Source organism: Macrobrachium rosenbergii, chromosome 14 (genome assembly GCF_040412425.1).
Source record: "Macrobrachium rosenbergii isolate ZJJX-2024 chromosome 14, ASM4041242v1, whole genome shotgun sequence".
In the NCBI taxonomy this organism is placed as follows: Eukaryota; Metazoa; Arthropoda; class Malacostraca; order Decapoda; family Palaemonidae; genus Macrobrachium; species Macrobrachium rosenbergii.
Window position 1 is genome coordinate 678,373 of NC_089754.1, and position 21,033 is coordinate 699,405.

Sequence of the window (21,033 nt, forward strand, 5' to 3'; positions counted from 1 at the left end):
TAATTTAAGGTATTTTTGGCATTTGTTTTGCACCCTCCACTGTGATTTGGCCTGGTCCCTCCGGCCATTCCAGTCCCATCTCTTCAATTTTGAGTAATGGAACCTGTAGAATCAAAAGATGGTTCTATATATATACTATATATATATATATATATATATATATATATATATATATATATATATATATATATATATATATATATATATATATATATATATATATATATATATATTAACTTTATCACATACACAATTGCTCTGTGCATTAGTAGTATTACTAAAAGGACCTCATTCAAACTGGATGGTATCTAACGGAGTTTTTTATTCAGAAAAAGTTACAAGCTTTCTTGGACAAACAGTCTACATTATCAAGTATCCGTACGGATACTTGATAATGTGGACTGTTTGTTCAAGAAAGCTTGTAACTTTTTCTGAATAAAAAACTCCCTTACATACCATCCAGTTTGAATGAGGTCCTTTTAGTATATATATATATATATATATATATATATATATATATATATATATATATATATATATATATATATATATATATATATATATATATATATATATATATATATATATATATATATATATATATATATATATATATATATATATATATGAATAAATTTATATCACGTCACAGTGATTTTTTATACACAAACACGAAGCTACAAATGTTATTTAATATCCAATTCTGCTCAAGTAAATAAATAAATATATATATATATATATATATATATATATATATATATATATATATATATATATATATATATATATATATATATATATATATATATATATATATATATATAATATTATAATAATTATAATCCTATCATTATGTTGTAATTATTATAACCCTATCAATACGTAGCAGTTGTAATAACCCACCTATTATGCATATGTTGTTAGGGCCATCTATTGGTTGCTTTTTGTACCGTACAAAGTGTATGAAATTATCTTCTGTTTATCCCTTGTGTAATCCTAGGAAATGTTAACTTCAAAATTCATTACAGCTACGTCTTTGAGTTCATTATCTCGTGGCTTACGATTCTTTTGTTTATTACTGTTATTAAGTAGTTATTTGTAATTATTGTTGAAATATTCTTAAGTTATTTGAAATAAGTAAAACTTTCGTTTAATTCAAATTTTGGTTTGTCTATGCACCTCGTAAATCTACTTTACGCTACATGAAGTGTTGCCCTCATCGCTGGGGATTAATGAAAGGTTCAAGTGGAAAGCTTAAGTTGTGACAATATATATATATATATATATATATATATATATATATATATATATATACCGAAGGGAAATTATAATTGATAAGTGGGCCTTCATCTCACTGGCTCAAACTGCTGACGCGAGAACCAACAACGTTCAGTGACGCACCTTAAACCATCTAGCTATCAAGAGGGGTAATGAGTTGATATCGATTCTGCTGTACAAATCCCACTCGAACGTAGGTATTTGTACCTAGTGTCGGTATCTACCCACCTCCACCATGACAGCCAATTAGTGCGCCTGAAATACGTAGCTATTTTTTGTACACAAACATTAAGCTACAATGACCTGCGTTTGACGGGAATTTGTACAGCAGAGTCGGTATCAACTTATTACCTCTCTTGATCTTAGTGCACTAAGATCACTAACAGGCACAACATTTGGACAACAAAAAGAAACGCTCATCACAGTATACAAAACAATACATCCGCTCCATAATAAACTACGCCAGCCCAGCCTGGCACCCTGCCATATCCAACACACAACTAAACAAACTACAAATAATACAAAACACAGCTCTTAGAATCATCCTTGGCAGTGCACAATCCACACCAATAGAACACTTACACGCCAAAACCAAGATTCTCACCATCAGGCAACACTTAGACATGAGAGGCACACAATTCTTGGCATCAGTCATAAACAACACAAACAGCCCATGCTATTACCTTCACGACCACCCTCCAACACACAGGCAAATAGCGAATACACCACACAGACACTATACAAATATCTTGAATTCTATACCACCACCCACAAACATCACACAAAACAAAAAGCACATCCATACTCACCTCACCAGACAAGCACTTAATAACCTTCCCAACAACAAAATACTCGGCACCCCCCCACCCAACATAAGCAGCACAGAAACACAGCTCTCAAGATTGGAGAGAGTACACCTGACTCGACTCCGCTGTGGTCATCACCAATCACTAAACACCTACAAACACCGCATAGACATCACCCAAACAGACATATGTCCACTCTGCCAAGTTAGTCCCCACACAATTACACATCTCTTAGTAGATTGCCCTAACTTGGCAGCCCTTAGACAACAACACAACATCCACACTACCACACAGTTATGGTCAGATCCAGTAAGCGTGGTATCCTTCTTGCGCGGTGCAGGCTTCCTGGCATAACAGAGTCTGGGGAACCACAACAACAACAACAACAACCTCTTGATAGCCGAATGGTTTAAGGTGCGTCACTAAATATCGTTGGCTCTCGTGTCAACGGTTCGAGCCCGTGAGATGATGAACCAATTATCAATTATAATTCCTTCAGTATGTATATATTCATATATATATATATATATATATATATATATATATATATATATATATATATATATATATATATATATATATATATGTTGAATAGAGCCTGTAATTGAATAAACTAAATATCTTAACAAACGCACAAAGGCATACAGAAAATTTCTGATAAAGACAGCTGGAGCAAAAGAAAAAGGGGCGATAACAAATTAAGTGATCCCAGATGCCGAGTTCGACTGTTTGTTGCCCATACGAATTAAAGTGTTTATCCCATACAGCGCTGGGCAAAAGAACTAACCCAGATCTTTACCTCGCCCGGTGACCTCTTGCGCACCATATCATTAACTTGGTAAACAACCGTTGAACAGATAAATAAACTTGAAAAATTAATGGAAAATGAAGCCCAAATGGACGAAACTTGGGAAAGTATACCAGATTTTGGCATCGAATGAATACCCACATATATGAGGACTCTGGAACCAGTCAGTTGGAGAAAGGCACCAGGGCAGGGAGTGTGTGAGATGTGTGGAGAGGTGACAGTGAAAGCTCGAAGTGTCTTGTGAACTTATATAAAATTTCTGAATGCCCAAAGACTGAAAAAGATTCCAAGTCCAAGAATTTTACAATGTGCCTTTGAAGATAAAGACTCGGTCACTACTGCCCATTCAAAAAGTGGACAGTTATATAGTTTGAAAACTAAAATAAATGTATATAAGGGGAAACATAATTTTCATTTAAACCAAGATTTTAAAAGGAAACACTTGTGAAAATATAGAAGATAGCTGATATTTGAGCACAAGTGTATGCTCCGACAAAGTTAAATGTCGAGCAACTTGTTCCTAAGGAAGTGAAAGCATGCAGTACTACAGAGAGTTTTCAAGAAGTGAATACCTTCTCCACTACATATATATATATATATATATATATATATATATATATATATATATATATATATATATATATATATATATATATATATATATATATATATATATATATATGAAATTTTTATCACACCGTGCTTTATATACAATCATGAAGATACCAATGCCGTTTAATATCCAGTTCACACTACTTCAGGAATATCCCCGATGGGGAATTATCACTGAAGGGGAATTTTTTTTTTTAAATGATAAATGGAGTTGTTGGAAGGTGATGTGTCTAGGGATCGAGACCCGGCTGTACCGATCCATTTATCACTTAAATAAAAATTCCCCTTCGGTGAAAATTCCCCACTGGGGATATTCCCGAAGTAGCGTGGATTGGATATTAAACGACATTTGTAGCTTCATGGCTATATATATATATATATATATATATATATATATATATATATATATATATATATATATATATATATATATATATATATATATATATATATATATATATATATATATATATATATATATATATATATATTTCCAAGGTAGAGTGAACTGGATATTAAATGATATTTGCAATCATGTTTGTATACACATTCACAGACACACACACTTTATATATATATGTATACACACACACACACACACACATATATATATATTCTGTGATTCCTCTCTTCCCAAGTACGATTCTTTCACTGGAACTGGATTGTCAACCGACGACTGTGGCCTGACGGGGTTGAGACTGCTCTGCCGGAATGACACGGGAGATGTTCTGCCTGAGGCCAAACTAGTCGTCCCGTCTGGATCAGCGACTAACAGAGGTATATAGAGGATTAGTTTTTTATTTCTTTTTTTGATGATGGATGTGAGAATGATTGTCTTTCTTTTGCAATGTCCTCTGAGCCTCAATGTTTCGGAGGAGAAGCTTAGGGTTTTATGTGTTCCAAAAGCAATTAGAAAAATCCAGTAGTTTGGTCATACATCCTACAAGTTCTCATCCCCAGTGGCAAATAAACATTCATTGTGGGCAAATTGCTCAATCTGTTTCTCACTATATAATCATTTCTAAATGTAGAAAGAAGAATATTTTGAAATCAAGCTCTAGCGGGATAAAAAAAAAAGTCAATGGGTGAGATTTGTGATGAATTTCAAAGGGAGGGATGAAACTAAATAGAATTGTTGAACTATTTATATTTAAGGTGAACCTTCCTCGGTATTGCAATGACAATTTATATTTCCTAAACTAAGGAAAACAAGGAAACAGGAATATGCAGATTGAAAATGAAACTAGTAAAAAATGAGCCGGAGTTTCTTTGGCGCAGTAGAGTTTTCTGTACAGTGTATAATGCCGTATGAAACTCTCAGCCACGGCCCATGAAACTCTCAGCCGCGGCCCATGAAAATTTCAGCCACGGCCCGGTGGTGGCCTGTGTTGTCGGTACCTGTAGCGGTGCCAGACGCACGATCATGGCTAACTTTAACCTTAAATGAAGTCAAAACTATTGAGGAGGTTAGAGGGCTGCAATTTGGCATGTTTGATGATTGGAGGGTGGATGATCAACGTACCAATTTGCAGCCCTCTAACCTTAGCAGTCTTTAAGATCTGAGTGCAGACAGAAAACGTGCAGAAGATAAAGTGGGGACGGACAGGCAAAGCCGGCGCAATAGTTTTCTTGTAAAGCAAACTAATAGAAGACATTTTGAAGCCTCTGTGCCTCCAGAGTGGGAAGATCCCCTTGGCAAATATTACTAAGGTGATTGGGATCTTAAACGTAAGCATGACAATAAAATGAAACTTTCGACCCAAAGAATTTGCGGACCACCAACCATGAATTTGTCTCCAACTTATCAAACGAACACCTAGATAGAAACGTGATGGTAGTGTTTGGTTATGAGTTAAATTTTTCTTTGCCCTCTGGTGGTATGAACAGCCCAGAAATGACCAAAGGACTATGCAATTTGGATAGTAGCCTAATCTTACCTTTCCAGAAGTGAACATAGTTAGGGGAGTGATTTATGGAAATAGGAAAAAGTCAGGCACTACAAATCTCCCTACAAGATTTATGTTTGCCATCAATGAGATAAAAAAAATTAAATATACCCATGACGAAAGCAGACAAATCAGGTGCGCTGGTAATTTTAAATAGAACTGAGTATATAGAAAAAGTGGCTAGTCTTTTGAGTGATGATAACACATCAGCCTGTTAGACAGTGTGAATAGTCATTTTAATAGGAATTTATGTATGGCAAAATGAAAACTCACAAAACACATTTTCTGGCCAGGCCAGTAACTATTAGATCAGTTGGTTCTGCATCTTGCAGTCCAGCAAAGTACCAAGTGGATATTCCTATCCGATTGGTTGCTAGCATCTCTGAAGCTGTGGACCTGGTAAATAAACTAAATAGTGTACAGAATAACAGTGAATCCAGGCTTGTGAGTTGTGATGTGGTACCACTATTCACAAAGGTACTTATTGACGATCTGCTGGAGGATTTATTGGAATTATTAGAAAACACATCGCTGGGTATCCAATTTTCCAAGTTCACTCTAATTCAGCGGTTCCCTTCCCAGACTTTTTTGGTCATGCCCCACCTGATCACCTCTAAAACCCTGATGCCCCCCGGGGTGATACATAATTCTTATCATTCAAAAAGTGAACTCCTGTTCACGGGGAGGAAGCCTAGAAGGCCATTAACTTAGTTTAAACAAGTTTCCAAAGAACATGGCCTCCATGGAAGAGAGAAATAATAGAACCAAAGGACAGATAAAGTTCTGAGAAAGAAATTACCAAGAAATTGTAAAAAAAAAAGAATATTTAGTGATATTAAAATAATAATAATAATAATAATAATAATAATAATAATAATAATAATAATAATAATAGAGTATTCACTAGTGATAAAGAGAGAGAGAGAGAGAGAGAGAGAGAGAGAGAGAGAGAGAGAGAGAGAGAGAGAGAGAGAGAATAAAATATTAAAATATCTGTGGATTGTCTCAGACGAAAACAGCAGATAAAGTTTCAAAACTTACAAAAGAGAACTGAAATGTATACAATATAAAATAATTTGATTCTAAGCTCCTTTCTGTAATATTTCGATCGTTTGAATTACTGTACAATAAAATAAGATATATACCTGTCAAATGCAAAATACAATTTGAGCTCACCTCAGGATAAGATTACTAAAATTAGTCTCAGTGAGATCCTCGTGCCTCATGCCTGCTGCAGAGAGAGTTGATATTAGGCACTACTTGAGTCAGCTTCAGTCTCAAATCACGTCGTTTAGAGATAGCCAGTCGATTTCTCGTCTCCAGCAGCAAATCATTTGCAGCCCTAAACCCACATTCAGCTAAATATGAAGAAGGGAACGGGAGCAACAGTTTTCTTGCAAAGCTGCTTGAATCTGGGTATTTAGTTTCTGTCTCATCACAAAGTCACGCCATTGCTCCTTTGATATCGAATAAAATTTTAACTGACTCATCATTTTGTAATTCCGAGAGTTCTTCCTTGTACTGCATTGAAACAACAGATAAATCCACTAGCACTGGCTGCATCACCCGTTGGAAAATCAGTTTTTTTTTAAAATCAGAAACTCTTTCTTTCAAATCAGAGCCAACATTCCCAGATGATCCACAATGACACGTAAAGCAGCATCAGTCGGGTCACATGTTTTTAGCCAATGAAACTGGTGAAAATTGTCGAAAAAAATATGTTTTTGACATAACTCGATAAATGTGATAAACCCAAATATCTCCAAATATCTTCGCCTTTGCATCAACAAGAGTTTTATTTGTTCCTTGAAGCTGTTTATTCAACATGTTCAGTTTTTCAAAGATATCTGCTAAATAACTGACAAATGCTTTATCATCAACGGTTCGCAGGAGCTTCTTCATTTTATGCTAGTCATTTGAAAAGTCACTAAGCTCATCATCAAATAGCTCCATGAATGAATCTTTCCAAACAATTCCCCTTCGAAAGCCACCTGACCTCAGTGTCAAGTAAAGGTCTCACATGGTATGCCTTTTTAGCTTTCCGTAAAAGAAAACTATTGTGCCGGCTTTGTCTGTCCGTCCGCCCTCAGATCTTTAAAACTACTGAGGCTAGAGGGCTGCAACCATCAAACATACCAAATTGCAGCCCTCTCGACTCAGTAGTTTTTATTTTATTTAAGGTTAAAGTTAGCCATGGTACTGCGTCTGGCAACGCTATAGGACAGGCCGCCACTGGGCCATGGCTGAAAGCTTCATGGGCCTCGGCTCACACAGCATTATACGCTGTACAGAAAACTGGATTGTGCCGAAGAAATTTCGGCGCATTTTTTACTTGTGATATTTACAAAACAGCTTGAAGAGACGCTCACATTTGGCATTACCTTTTGAGAGCACTGATACATTTCATAATCGATTTAGTATCTCATTAAGAACAGTCAGTTCTCTCTGCGAATAGCACAGTGCACAGGAAGCAATTCTCGATTCTCATCTTTCATCCATTTTAGACAGCATTTTTCTTGCCCATCATAACAGGAGTGCTACCATCTGCTGCACAAGCTGTTATGTTTCCCATTGGTGTATTATTGACAGCCTAAGAAGTGTTTCAGTCTACTGTATATACAGGAGGCGGCAGCGGTGCTCTCTAATGATTTGCAGAATAACATTTGTTCAGCAAATTCACCTTTATCAATATATCTTATGTAGGTGAGTAAAAAGGCCCAGGTGTCTCTCACAGTCGATCCCTCCATTTGTACTGAGAGTTTTCTTGATTTCAGCCTTTCAGCAAGTTGCGTTTCCTTACCTTCACTCATTTCCTCTTTTCTTATGCAAACAGTATTGTTACGGAGTGGCATGGCCGGAGCATCTTCGTCATCTTTTTCCAGAACTGTTTTGAGAAATGCTGATATTGATGATTTAACCAAATCCTCCCCTGCAGTGTGATTTTTGCGTGCACTGCTCGCTTCGTGCAGAGGGTTTGTGGCTGAAGGAGAAAAATGTGAGAAACCTAATGAAATGAAACACGCTTGCAGAATTTAAGTTAAGTTAAGTAGCCTGTCTTAGTTTAACCAGACCACTGCGCTGGTTAACAGCTCTCCCAGAGAGGGCTGGCCCGAAGGATTAGACTTAATTTTACTTGGCTAAGAACCATTTGGTTACCTAGCAACGGGACCTTGTAAGGTAACACGTCATCTATGAATGAGCTCTTCGAGTTCGAATCTCCGACCGGCCAGTGAAGAATAAGAGGAATCTACTTCTGGCGATAGAAGTTCATTTCTCGCTATAATGTGGTTCGGATTCCACAATAAGCTGTAATTCCCGCTCCTAGGTAACCAATTGGTTCTCAGCCACGTAAAATAAATCAAATCCTTCGGGCTAGCCCTCTCTAGGAGAGCTGTTAATCAGCTCAGTGGTCTGGTTAAACTAAGGTATACTTCATGAAAGAGCAATATTACACAATAAAAATACGCAAGAGGTAAAAAAAAAAATCAATATAACAATAATAATTAATAAAGAAATCAAACAATGCCGACTCGTTCCTACAGTATGCAAAGACACAGCCACACTGTTTGAAAGAGATGACGCAAGGCGTGTGCCACACCCCTCACACCACCAAGAAGCGGAAGCCGGTGCAACAAGCAGCAGCATTGGCGCCACCTCGTACGAGTTTCTTACGCGTCGGGACTAGTTCATTTCCCCCTCTCCACCTCGTACGAGTTTCTTACGCGTCGGGACTAGTTCATTTCCCCCTCTCCACCTCGTACGAGTTTCTTACGCGTCGGGACTAGTTCATTTCCCCCTCTCCACCTCGTACGAGTTTCTTACGCGTCGGGACTAGTTCATTCCCCCTCTCTTCCTTCGTCTGACAGTTCTATAATTTAACTACGATAGCCATTTCATGGTTGTAATGATGGTGATAATGTATTGTATACAGTACACATGCAATTACACATGTACAGTAGGTACATACGCACAAGTATTTTCAAGTATCCATTCTATAGATACACAGTATGTATTACTCGCAACACACGCACACACATACACACACTCATATTCACACAGACTTGCTAGACAAAATTAACTGTTAATAACTCATTCTCGAAGTGGGCCCCCCCCCCTCCCCGCCCTCTTAAAATCTAATGCGCGCCCCACGTTGGGAACCAGTGCTCTAAATGAACCGATTAAATTATTTGTAAAAGAGTGTAAGTGTGAATTCAGTGGGAAATTTTGCTCACAAAATTGTGGTGTGGTGATGGAAAACCCTCTATCTCTCATGTTAATCAGTTTGTATATGGATTTTTTTTAAAGGAAAATATTAAACAAAATCATTCCACGCAATATAGTATGGTTCAGGTATGTTAACAACAGAATTTGTGCATGGCCAGGGAACAGAAATGTAAATAACTTTCTTTTTAAGTTAAATCAATCAGTACCCTCAATCGAGTTCACTATGGAAATGGAAAAGGATGGGTGGCTGCTCTTTTTGGATTACCTAAAACATAAAAATAATTATGTTTAAACACAGTATTTACAGGAAACCTACCAATATCTCTTTCTAGGTACATTTTCATTCTGGTCAAAGCATTCAAACCTATGTTTTAAAGAGCATTATGTAAATGTAGCCCTGGATATATTGATGAATGCAGGCAAGAAGTTGAAATATCATGACAGTGTATTAAACAATGTATTAGAAGCGGCAAATTTACAACATAAAAAAATCTGCTTGTTCTACTATATAATAATCATGTGAAAGATATCCCTTAACTTCTTAAGGATTTTGGTGTTCATGTCGCATTTAAGAACAATAAAACAACGAGATATGTACTTATAAAGAACTCTCCCGACAACACTAAAAGGTGTTTATATAAAATTCCATGGAAGTCTTGTGACAACTTTTATATTGGCCAGACGGGTAAGGCACTGGTAAAGAGAATAAATAGAAAAGCATAAAATATGTGTAAGACATGCACAGGTGAACAGGGGAATTTTTGTACAAGTCAGTGAGAAAAAGACAGTGTATTCTAATAATGCACTGGAAAGGAATAACATTGAATCTGGCTTTATAAAAGAGTTATGGCCATAATATGAATGTCAGTCAAAGCATGTATAAACTTGACCCTATAATTTTCAAAACAAATTTGTAAAATGTTTGCATTTTTAGGAAGGCAGTAGATATGTATGGAAAAAGGATTATCATCTTCGTTTTAACGTGCCTTTTTCCCATTTTTATATGGGGTAAGCACGATGCCTTCTTTTGAAGGACTTTGATTTGGCAGTGGGGTCAGCCATAGCCTCGATCGGCTGCCCTGCCTGACATCGCTTAGACCCCGGTAACGAATGTGTACATGTATTGTACCATATCCGCAGCTCCATTCTCCCAGCAGCGAGGAGAACTGGGCGGTTAGGTCGACAGTTCGAGACGTGTGAGGTGTCTGTTATGTTTTTAGAAGATGTTGGAGTGGCTTTGTTTATGTGTGTATTAGTCTGTAACACCCATTTGCTTTCAGCAGACCTATCCGTTGATTACATATGTAATCCTGGGGTGTCTACACAGATAGCAACGTGTCCACCTTCTCTGACCAGTCGGCTGCGGGGATTGAACCCTCGCCCCAGACCTCCATGAAGTCTGAGGTTGCTGCTCTACCAACTGAGCCATCGAGGCTCCAGAAAAAGGATTATCATATCTGTAAACATATACGGGGTCACCAGCACTAATGAGTTTTCCCCTCTGCCTTGACACTTGTCATATGTACAGTAGATTTGTAGTCTCCCACTGTCCCTTGAGTATGCTGGTATTTCTACCACTAGCACTGTGTTCTGTCGCCACTCCCCCTTTGACGCCTGTTGCTTGTGGATTCGCAGTCTCCACGGTTGTGTATATTCGTTTGTACTGTCTCTGCAGTATTTATATTGTTATTCTTCTACTATGTATCAGTCCTTCTTCAATGGCTTGGAAATAAAGTCGAAACCGGGCAGGACCTACAGCAATTCTCTCATTTTTTCACCTGTGATGATGTGTGATGAATGAATCACATCTTAAAGTGAATATGATCATTACACACAGACACACACACACACACACACACACACACACACACACACACACATATATATATATATATATATATATATATATATATATATATATATATATATATATATATATATATGTATATATATTGACTTTATCACATACACAGATGTTCTGTACATTAGTACAATTACTAACAGGACTTCATTCCCTAGAAAGCTTGTAACTTTTTTTGAATAAATAACTCCACTAGATACGATCCATTTTGAATGAGTTAGTATATATATTAGTAATATATATATATATATATATATATATATATATATATATATATATATATATATATATATACATATATATCTTCTTCTTCTTCGTTTTAACGTGCTTTTTTTCCATTTTCTATATGGGGTAAGCACGATGCCTTCTTTACAAATGACTTTGATTTGGCGTTGGGGTAGGCCATAGCATCGATCGGCTGCCCTGCCTGACATCGCTTAGACCCCGGTAATGATGTGTACGTGTATCGTGCCAATCCCCAGCCCCTTTCTCCCAAGCAGCGAGGAGAACTGGGCGGGTAGGTCGACAGTTCGAGATGTGTGAGGTGTCTGTTATGTTTTCAGATGTTGGAGTGGCTTTGTTTATGCGTGTATTAGTCTGTAGCACCCATTTGCTTTTCAGCAAACCTATCCATTGATTACATACGTAATCCCGGGGTGTCTACATGGATAGCAAAGTGTCCGCCTTCACTGACCAGTCGGCTGCGGATTTGAACCCGCGCCACGGACCTCTACGAAGTCCTAGGCCGCTGCTCTACCGACTGAGCCACCGAGGCTCTTATATATATATATATATATATATATATATATATATATATATATATATAAAGTGAATGTTTGAATATTTGTCTGGATGCTATAAAAATCCAAACTGCTTGACAGACCCAGACAAAATTTTGCAAGCAGCCCCTATGTCACCCCAGAAAGGCTTATAACTCAAATTCAAACAACTACCCCGTTTTTGCCGGTGCTGTTCACTTTTCTTCAGTAACGTTATGGGAGTCGCCTGTAACTTGGCCGGATATCCACCACCTTTTCTGTTGGTGACGTCATTCAACTCCTCTGCAAACCCTATAATCAGTTTAGTACATCCAAAAAATTAAACATGTGTTTGACTGTATTAGAATTACTTTCATTCAGCCATAAAGCAAATTAAAATCAACACTGAACACCTATATCGATAAACGAAGTGATTCTAGGTGGGATGGAGGTTGTAAGAACGACACACACACAATGGTTGTGAGTTTTCTGTTGTCGCCTCGGGTGGGGGCGGAGTCCGTAGGGGATCTAGATAGTAGGGGAGACCAGTGTCAACATGAGTAGGAACACTTCTAGAAAATATCCCACATATGCGTAATGCAACCAGGACGAATTCGAGAAATTTGGTAAAGAATGAAGCGAGTAGTAACAAATGAAGGCAATGGGTGAAAAAAAAAAAAATCAATGTCTAGTGAAGATGTTTTTGTACTACACTACACTAACGCTTCTTGATGGGTGCAGTCACCTTTCGAAACGCGGGCTAATCGCCTGCGATTCCTAGCCATCTTCAGAGAATTTCGGGACATACGAGAAGCCTTTCAAAGTCAGTCTTTACATGTTTATTGAACATAATGCGGCGAATTCTCACAAACACAAACAGAAAAAAATAAACACTTAGATGGTCACACACTGTCAAAATAAGTCCACCATTTCGATTTCAGCTGCTAGGTCTAATGATCACACTTCCATTTCTTCCTTGAGTTTCTGAAGCTCTGTACAGTAACAAGTTGGCAGTATGGTCAGGCACTATGAATTTGTGTGTTCTGATGAAATCAGATACCTGCATGACTCTCCTCCGATTTGCCGTGCAGTACATTTCACATAATCAATAAAAGGTCCGTTTATTGTTGAAAGGGAGACAGACCTTCTCCCCACGCACACGAGAACACAGGCATGCATGAGCATGTATCGTAGAAGTACAATATTTTTTCATTATTTATTGTCTTTCTCCAGTGGAGATGCCTTTTGTTCTTTTCTAATAGAGGAATGCAACTTCCCCTCCCCCTATATCTCCCCCTCACCCTCCCCACCCATTCCCCCTTCCCTCTCCCCCATTCCCCCTTCCATCCCCTCCCCTTCCCTCCTCCTTCGCCTCATTTCCCCTTCCCTTCCACCTACCCCATCCGCCTCTCCCTTCTCCCTCCCACCTCCCTTCACCCCTCCCCTTTCCCCTCCCCTCCCCTACCCATAGACTGTCATTCAGAGTTTTACCGGGCAGCGTCGGGTTGGTCAGCTAGTGTGTGTATATATATATATATATATATATATATATATATATATATATATATATATATAAATTATATATAAATTATACATACATACATATGTATATATATATATATATATATATATATATATATATATATATATATATATATATATATATATATATATATATATATAAATGTAAAATGGGCATACACAGCTAAGCAAAAATACTTTAGCTTAAATTAAAATCCCTCAAAGCTGCAAAACAGCTGTTTCCTAATTCGTTTGTTTGCATCATACTTGAAGTTGATTACGCCAGTTTTTTGGTAAGTGGTTTGTTAAGTATAAGCGATGGTTATGAATTGTTACACAAGGCATAAGTCTGGTAATCTTGTTTGAAAACCTAGCCTAGTACAATCTACTGAAAGTGAAGCCTTTTGGTTTGTGATACACAGGGTCTGTGAATCATGATATTACAGTTGATGGCAACTGTTCAAAGCAAATCATTCGAGGAGCACTACTGAAAAGAAGTTCATAAATGAAAATGCAGTAAAAAAAACATTGTAAATGAGAATAATGTAGCATAAGATATATATAAAAAATAGTGAAGGGGTGCGTGTATTATTGTATTAGGCTTCGATATAAGCATATCTTAGTTATTGCATTCTGCCTCTCTCTCTCTCTCTCTTTCTATGCAAACACACACACACACACACACACCATATATATATATATATACCATATCTCAGAACAACACATATCCTTTAATAAAATATGAATTACTGTATGATACATAAAAACTCAAAACCAAACAGGCTCCAGAAGTTCATGATGTCATCGAATGAGTGCATACTGTACATACATACTTACATGTCACCATATTTTTGCTTTGCTTGATTTACTGTACAGCAAAAATATTTCAAATGCGAATTTCAACACCAAACAGGCTGTAGCAAGTTCACAGACGACAGCGAATGAGTGTGTGCATACGTACGTACCATACGCACACAAGTGCATATACCGTTTGGTTTGAAAAATAAAAAATGAGTTAATACGGTAGAAATATAAACAAGAATACTGTGGCATAAAATATAAATATAAAAGTAAAGGAGTGTCTATGTTGCTGTATTTAGGCTTCGATGATAACAGACTTGGTTATTGTTCTCTCTCCCTCCCCAAACTGCCTCTTCTCACCCATGGAGCCCAGCCATGCCCATATGACCCCAGGCTCTCTCCCAACTTGGAGACTTCTCGAGGCCTTCCCCTCCCTCGAAATCCTTTCTCGGTCTGCTTGAGTGTAAGCAGTGTTACCAACATTTTCATGAGGCCGTGCAGCATTGCCATCCATTGGAGAACGGTTTTTAAAATTTTTTGAACTTTAAATGTATCATCATATACCTTTGGGGCCTTGGTCCAGGTGTGTTGGATAATATCAAGTGTCAGACAAAGACGATCCGGATAACTGGGGCATTACGTAAATAATATATATATATATATATATATATATATATATATATATATATATATATATATATATATATATATATATATATATATATATATATATATATATATATATACATATATATATATGTATATATATATATATATATATATATATATATATATATATATATATATATATATATATATATATATATATATATATATATATATATATATATATATATATATATATATATATATATATATATATATATATATATATATATATATATATATATATATATATATATATATATATATATATATATATATATATATATGTGTGTGTGTGTGTGTGTGTGTGTGTGTGTGTCTGTGTGTGTGTCATCGAGCTGGTTGAATAAAAAAAGAACTCAGAAAAGAGCCAGAGAAAAACAAAATTGTCATTAATGCCTGAATCATTCCAGCTACGAAGACGTGTGGTGCTGACGACTTCATGGACGGTATTCAGATATTCATTGCGACCGAGACTGCTGGAATGGACATCACTGCAATGGAGAACGTCAGACTGCACTGCCACAACTCTGGAGCTTGGCTGGAAAGTTTCACGCATGATAATACAGGTATTCATGCGTCCTTTCGTCTAGGTCTACATGTGCCTATAGTATACATAAAATAACTAATTGAATTATTAGCCATTGGAGGGTGGTTGAGGGAGACAGGCCAACTCAGTGCCAGTCACAAGCCCGAATAATCAATGGGGGAGGGGGTGGGGTTGAGGCCAGGAAGAGCATCCATCCATGAAACATCTGCCAAAGCCAGTTATGAAATAAACCCTTCAAGATAGAAAAATGGGTCTCTTTAAGATCAGGAACCCCGACTAGGGATCAGGCTGAGAAGAAGAGAAGGAACGAATTACAGTAAGGCCAAACAAGCATGCTTTTCTACATGCTTTGGTTGACCAACAAATATTTAATATGTATGCGTGGACTTGAGACCTTGTAAGCTTCAGTGTAAATAATCATCTTCTCAGCTTAATCCCTGTTCAGAGACACTGATTTTAATGAGCCCTTTCCACTTTTGTATGTAAATAATACATTTTAGAACTGTCAAACAGACAAATGGTAAGCTATAGAAATGAGAAGAAAGAAAATTATGAAATAATTCACAAAAGTGGCGAAATTCAGTCGTGAATTACAATAAACAGGATCGAACATTTGGACCTTTCTTTTGTACTATTGTCGTTAATCATGAGTCACAAATCTCTTTTGTTACACCATTTGAAAATACAGCTTCTTAAACGTTGCCTTATATGCACCTGAGTCACAGAGGGACGAGAGAGTAAATTGATAATTCATTGATTTATAGTTTAACTCTTAAAGGTTCCTCAAGTAATGACCGAATAGATATGCAAAGACGATAAATGAAACTGAAGTCTAAAGGGAACCCAGACATTTTGAATAGCTTGGACAGCGTAGCATTTAAAGAACTCTGCAGTACTGAGTCCTGTCTGCTTGTGTGGCTGCACACTGTGATTCTTGAAACAGTTACTGATGGATTCCGATGAAATTTTGTCATAATATGGATTATTACATTGGGAGAGAACTCAGGATGTGGATGTGTTTCTGTGTATTTTACCTGGTGTTAGGTAAGGTTTGGTGTATTGGAAAATGTGAGACAGGCTTTCTGCTTGAGTACTTTCAAAATAGTGGCGACTCGTTTTGCCATCAATGAGTGCTGATATTAGAAGGTAATGGGTTGACTCATACAGTTATTAGTAGATACTGCGGGATAGGGCATTGTGACAGATAGGAATTCTGAAGCTTCGAGGCAATGCGTTGAGCCAGGACCTATGCTCTTCAAGATCAGGTCAGCATTCACATCTTAAGGTAATGAAGCAAGTGGCTATTATCGTTATCAATATTAGCATAAATAGCACGATCATGTTTTGAAAAATGAAAAGAAGATAAAAGCCCTGCTTGTGATGATTTTTGAAGCATAAGCTTAAAAATGCAAAATTCTTTAGCTTTCGAAGGTTCAAATAATTTTACTGCAATGGTCTGAAATAGTCAGCTCTGATGTCGTTTCAAAACTAAGGTTTGCTAAGTGTACACCTAATTCAAATAATAATTATTTTACTTTTCATAATGCAATTTAGAGTGGAACATTAGTAAGGCTATTTGTTAGAGATTTTAGTTTATGTTACCCTAAATATCTGGATCAAGAACTCGGTTATATAGGCAACTGTTCTGCTAAATTAGGCTATCCATCATGGTTTGAAAATAAGGCAATCAAGAAAACTAGGAAAATCTACACGTACAAAGAGAATGTCATAAGGAAAGAAAGCCGTCACGATATTGTCTTCCTGTTGATGTAAAACTGACAAAAGTTTGGGAACGAAAAATTTGCCGTCCACTGCAAAACGCCATCAAGAGGCTACACATAGGCAATCATATACACTCAATTCATTAACCTGTAAATTTCTGTTGTGCTTTGGAATGTGCCCTTCTGAGAATTAAAAAAAAAAAGTTGAAAATTAATCACATACTGTGTAAATGTTCGAGGTAGATAGACGATGCAGAAAGATTGGATTCATTAAGCACAAAGGCTGGAGTAGGCGCACGATTAGTCAGTTTTAAATTGCTGATGACATACAGATGACATCAAGTTTGAAGGATGGCCAACGTTATTGTATTTGGAAATAGTCTACCATGGCCCAAAAGCCTTTTGTGGCCTGTGAAGATACGGAAGCTTTTCCACAGGGTTCTAATCAATATTTTCCTAGTTGCATAATGACTATGGAAATAATCATGAACACTTGTTCCACCCTTGTTTGAGGAACACAAATATTTTGTCACTTTTCAAACAAATATGATGTACGTTGCATTGGTGTCATCTGTCTGTGAACCTTTTTCATAACTTATTCATTACTTTATATGATTTCTACTTGAACTAACTTAATGCGTTATTTGTGCTGGTTGAACACAGATATTTTTATGTACGTCTGTAAAATAGAAATAAATTTCAGTACGTGTAAGTTTGACAGTCATCTGATAGTCAGCTTTTTCTTTCCAAAGGTAAATGGTCGACACGAGCCGTGTGTCCTCCTGGCATGAGGTTGTGTGGCATGCGGGTAAAATCCGACCTCCTCGGCAGTTCAATTGACGATCGCACTTGCATCAATGAAGTCCTCGGTATGTGCTGCTTTAATTAGGAGGAAGACTTCATCTGCTGCTTTTTTAGGAGGAAAACTTCATCTGCTGCTGCGTTTAGGAGGAAAATTTCATCTGCTGCCTTTATGAGGAGGAAGACTTCATATGCTGCTTTTATTAGGAGGAAGACTTCATCTTCTGCTTTTATTAGGAGGAAGACTTCATCTTCTGCTTTTTTTTAGGAGGAAGACTTCATCTGCTGCTTTTAATAGGAGGAAGACCTCATCTGCTGCTTTTTCAGGAGGAAAACTTCATCTTCTGCTTTTTTTAGGAGGAAGACTTCATCTGCTGCTGTTATGAGGAAGAAGACTTCATCTGCTGCTTTTATTAGGAGAAAGACTTCATCTGCTGCTTTTATGAGGAGGAAGACTTCATCTGCTGCTTTTATTAGGAAGAAGACTTCATCTGCTGCTTTTATTAGGAAGAAGACTTCATCTGCTGCTTTTATTAGGAAGAAGACTTCATCTGCTGCTTTTATGAGGAGGAGGACTTTATCTGCTGCTTTTTTCAGGAGGAAAACTTCATCTGCTGCTTTTATTAGGAGGAAGACTTCATCTGCTACATTTTTCGGGAGGAAAACTTCATCTGCTGCTTTTATCAGGAGGAAGACTTCATCTGCTGCTTTTATGGGGAAGAAGACTTCATCTGCTGCTTTCATGAGGAGGAAGACCTCATCCGCTGTTTTTATTAGGAGGAAGACTTCATCCGCTGCTTTTATTAGGAAGAAGACTTCATCTGCTGCTTTATTAGGAGGAAGACTTCATCTGCTTCTTTTATTAGGAAGAAGACTTCATCTGCTGCTTTATTAGGAGGAAGACTTCATCTGCTTCTTTTATTAGGAAGAAGACTTCATCTGCTGCTTTATTAGGAGGAAGACTTCATCTGCTTCTTTTATCAGGAGGAAGACTTCATCCACTGCTTTTATTAGGAGGAAAACTTCATCCACTGCTTTTATTAGGAGGAAGACTTCATCCACTGCTTTTATTAGGAGGAAAACTTCATCCACTGCTTTTATTAGGAGGAAAACTTCATCCACTGCTTTTATTAGGAGGAAAACTTCATCCACTGCTTTTATTAGGAGGAAAACTTCATCCACTGCTTTTATTAGGAGGAAAACTTCATCCACTGCTTTTATTAGGAGGAAGACTTCATCCACTGCTTTTATTAGGAGGAAAACTTCATCCACTGCTTTTATTAGGAGGAAAACTTCATCCACTGCTTTTATTAGGAGGAAAACTTCATCCACTGCTTTTATTAGGAGGAAAACTTCATCCACTGCTTTTATTAGGAGGAAGACTTCATCCACTGCTTTTATTAGGAGGAAGACTTCATCCTCTGATTTATTAGGAGGAAGACTTCATCTGCTGCTTTTATGGGGGAGGAAGACTTCATCTGCTGCCTTTTTAGGGGGAAGACTTCGTCTGCTGCTTTTAATGGGTGGAAGACTTCATTGTACGAACACCTCGAATGACTACCCTTCCCACAGCTGGTAGTCTCTAACCTCTTACTAGTTTGGTCGACAGCAAAGAAATGGAGTAAAAGGTGTTTAAGTTTTTGGAGTGAATGAAACAAAGTGACTTGATAGCTCCATCCGACATCATGTTCATATCATTTACTGAGATCTAAGACCAAAGAACTTGAATTTTCGATGCTTCTGCAGCTTCAATTGACTCACCATAATATTAGACAATTATCCTCCTTGTTTCAGTGAACGGAATAATATTCCAGAGTAAAATAAAATGTGGATAATCTCTACCTCATCTATTTCTGTCTGCGTCAAGGGTATAAAATCATCAACCCAGGAAATGTAGAATTGCGCTGGTTGATATCACCAATAAAAGAGATTTCCACTATACAGAGGACTTTCCTTCCCTGGGTGACTTGTAGTCATTATGCTTCACAACCTTCGTTAACCTGGTTAATGAAGTTTTATATACTATGAAAAGATACACAAATCTAAATGGAAAATATTTGAAAATTATTTCATAAAACAAAACTTTTATGTAAATGAAAAACCATCTTTACTTCCACAGCTGAGTTCACATTCTGCTCTCCTGTTTATTGCCGTCAAGGTGAGGGTGCGGATAACTGATGATTGTTGTCAGAGAGACTGACTGTGACTCAAGAGGTACAGGGAATAATCAATCTTGAATTTAGCGATGTGTAATTGTGAACCTCAGGGTAACAAAGCCTCACACGTACTCGTTTCTATGAACGAAGCATTTTTAATGTAATTTCAAGTGTAAAAACCAGCAAATAATGAATTTGATACTAAACGGTATTTGTGGTTTATTATTTGTGATTATAAAGAAAATCACGCTTGCGTATGTAACGAAAAATTATATATATATATATATATATATATATATATATATATATATATATATATATATATATATATATATAAATTAGCTGACCAACTTGGCGCTGCCTGGAAAAACTCGAAGTGACAACAGATAAAACACACTCTCTCTCTCTCTCTCCTTAACACCCCCTCTACTCTCTCTCTCACTTCCTCTCTCTCTCTCTCTCTCTCTCGCTCTCTCTCTCTCTCTCTCTCTCTCCCTTTCCTGTTAAGATAGTTGCTTCAGTTA